This window comes from Bubalus kerabau, chromosome 17 (genome assembly GCF_029407905.1).
Source record: "Bubalus kerabau isolate K-KA32 ecotype Philippines breed swamp buffalo chromosome 17, PCC_UOA_SB_1v2, whole genome shotgun sequence".
Taxonomy (NCBI): Eukaryota; Metazoa; Chordata; class Mammalia; order Artiodactyla; family Bovidae; genus Bubalus; species Bubalus kerabau.
This window is the reverse complement of record NC_073640.1, coordinates 26,974,060-26,977,190: the sequence shown is the minus strand read 5'-3', so window position 1 is coordinate 26,977,190 and position 3,131 is coordinate 26,974,060. Positions and strand designations below refer to the sequence as shown.

Sequence of the window (3,131 nt, the reverse complement as noted above, 5' to 3'; positions counted from 1 at the left end):
GAGTTGGCTGCCTGGAAGGTGGGACTGGAGGTTCCCCACTGCCAACCTGCCCCCCAATATTGCTGTTTCTAATGCATTAAAGCCCACAGTTAATCCTTTTGTTTTAGCTCCTACTTCCTTTAAGTTAAAACCGAACTAGAGTATGTAGATACAAGAGTCTTCCTCCCTTTATCCTTCTCTTTTTCTTCTCCCTTTCTCCTTCCCTTCCTTCCTTTTTCCTTCCTTCCCACAGTATTTCCTGAGCAACTATTACATATTAGGAGAAGTTCTATGAGCCAGGACTGTTATAGTAAAGACAACAGATGAGTTTTCTCTTAAACTCAAGCAGGGGGAAGGCTAGAAACAAACAAGCAAATAAATCAGCTATCAACAGATATTGACAAAGCCTTGCAAACACTGGAGCACTGGGTTAACTCAGAAAGTCTGGGGAGATCCCTTAAGTTGGGTGCACAGGGAAACTCTCTCCAGTTGAGAGACCAAACGGTGAGAGGGACCCAGGGTGGCAGGGATCAGGGAGGGGTGACTCAGACAGAGAAAGCACCTTGTGGGTTGGAGGACTGGAGCAACGAGGCAGGCAGTGCCTCCCAGGAGTGTGGCCAAGGGCAAGGGGAAGGAAGGGGAGGTGGGAGATGGCCTGATTTTCAGCTGCCTCTTGGCCACCCAGAGGAGGATGGCATTTACTCAATGCAGTGAGAAAGTCCCTGAGGGCTCTTTAGGGTGAGCAGCACAATCAAAGTTGTGTTGAAAAGGTCTGTCCGGCCCCTTGTGCAGAGTGGCTGGCAGAGGCCTGGTCAGGAGGTTCTAGAGTTACTGGAAGAGAAGGGGATGGGGTGCGGTGAGGAAAGGGAATTGGGGCCTTCCTCCCAGGCAGGAGGAGGACAACGGCAGGGGCAAAGGGTGGTTGTAACAACGAGTCTAAATCATACCCCAAAAGAACAGTCTGGGGTCACTTTCTGATCTTGAAAAAAATGTAAAGAAATACTGAAAGAGTAAACAGACCTGCTCTCTCTAGTTCCTTACAAAACCGCCTAATCTGCCCAGTCCTCCTGGCAACCCATCTCGGGGCTTCTCTCTGCCTTCAGAGTGGGACAGCAGGCTGCTTGCCCCTGAAACACCCAGGGATAGGCCTGCTCTCTGGATGGGTCTGTGAACAGGGCTGAACACAGAGCCTGGTTGTTCATGAGTACATCCCCAAACCTCACCCTATCAACAAAATGTGACTTTTAGTGTGTGGGACAGGAGAAATCTCTTCTTCAAAATCCAGTTATTGAGTTGGAGAGGTTCCCATATTAATCTCAAAGATGACCTTTTTTAAAGAAAGAAAAAAAAAAACATGGCCACAGGAATCAATGGTCTTGTCTTTTTTTTTTTTTTTAAAGAAAGTGAAAGTCACTCAATTGTGTCCGACTCTTTGTGACCCCATGGACTATACAGTCCGTGGAATTCTCCAGGCCAGAATACTGGAGTGGGTAGCTGTTCCCTTCTCCAGGGGATCTTTCCCACCTAGGGATTGAACCCAGGTCTCCCGCATTGCAGGCAGATTCTTTACCAGCTAAGCCACCAGGGAAGCCCAAGGATACTGGAGTGGGTAGCCTATTCCTTCTCCAGCGGATCTTCCCAACCCAGGGATCAAACCCGGGTCTCCTGCATTGCAGGCGGATTCTTTACCAGCTGAGCTACCAGGGAAGCCCAAAGGGTCAGAAACAATTGCCAAAACCTGGGATTGAACCAGGGACTTTTAGATCTTCAGACTAATGCTCTCCCAATTGAGCTATTTCAGCCATTTGGCTGCTCTGGGTCTTAGTTGCAGCATGTGGGATCTCTTGGTTGCGGAATCTAGTTGGGAATTTCTTAGTTGTGGGCTCTAATTCCCCAACCAGGGATCAAACCCAGGCCCCCTGCATTGGGAGTATAGAGTCTTTGCCACTGGACTGTGGGGGAAGTCCCCCGAAGATTATGTTTTTTAAAAGATGATGTTTTTTTTAAAGTAGAAGCATAAGCTCTAACTTAAGCAATATGAGCTTCTTTTCTATTAATTTAGGAGAGAAAAGGAATTGGCCTTTGTACACCTTAACCTTCCCTGTTGCACCTGACATAGGATCCACTCTTTGGGCCTCAGCTTTCCCTTCTGTACAATGGGCACAATGATTCCCACCGTTTACTTCTGTTCTGACATTCTGTGTCCTCACTGAGGGGGGATGATGAAATGGACTGATCAGCACTATAACTGGGGGTGAAGAAGATTTCTTTGAGCAAATGGTAAGGCTCCAATCTAACTGCGTCCTGAGGTGGGGGTTGCAGCTGCTACTGACCAGAAAGGAATCCAGTGAGAAGGAAGGGCCAGGGGCAGGACAGTCTGGCTGTCTTGAAGGACTCACCTATCAGTGTGTAATTAAATTTTCCCGACTTCTGTTGTTTTGGTCACCAGGGGTCTTTGCAAAGCCTTCATTACTTTCCAATTGTCTGATTTTCTTTTCTCCTTTTTTTTTTCCCTGTTACCTTCAGACTTTGAAATTATCTCAGTGACTCAGCCATTTGACTTCTTATTAATTCCAGGATCCTGTGTCCTATCTGTCCATTTTCCTTCCTGTTTTTCAGAAGCCTGGCTTGTACTTTAACTCTTCCCAGCAGCCACAAATTAAGGCACCGTCAGTGACTGCCTGCTGCCTTCACCTCGAAAGTATTGTGGTCCTGGGTCACCTTCCACTCGTCACAGTTCCTGGGCTGAGAGTTCAAAGTCCCGTTTCCAGAGTGGAAAGAGAATTCCAAAGTTTCTGCATATCTTCTAAAACAAAATCCCAAACAAACAAAAACAAGATCCCAAATAAAGCAGATTAATTGAATATCACAAACTGTGACTAATAAGTTAAGTCGAAGAATTTCAAGGACGGAAAGGACTCCAGAGTTTGTCCACAGCTGTGCTTCTCTCCACCATATTATCTCCAAAAGTTGGCCACTGAACGTGTGCTTGGATGCCTCCCATGATGGAGTGCTCACTTCTTCAAAGGCAAGCAACTCCACCTTTAGACCTCTCCACTGGCCCTGGGTTTAATGCTTGGGTCCTCACAAAAGAAGCTCCTTCCCCCTCCTTCTGTAACAACCCTGCAGGTATTTAAGGACAGGTATAACCA

At 47.0% G+C, this 3,131-nt stretch overlaps 1 non-coding gene across 1 annotated transcript; it reads right to left on the bottom strand.

Moving 5' to 3' along the window:
* Positions 1-1,708: 1,708 nt before the first annotated feature.
* Positions 1,709-1,781, bottom strand: TRNAF-GAA (transfer RNA phenylalanine (anticodon GAA)). Its single transcript has one exon. It is a non-coding gene; the product is annotated as a tRNA-Phe (tRNA).
* Between the last annotated feature and the right edge of the window lie 1,350 nt (positions 1,782-3,131).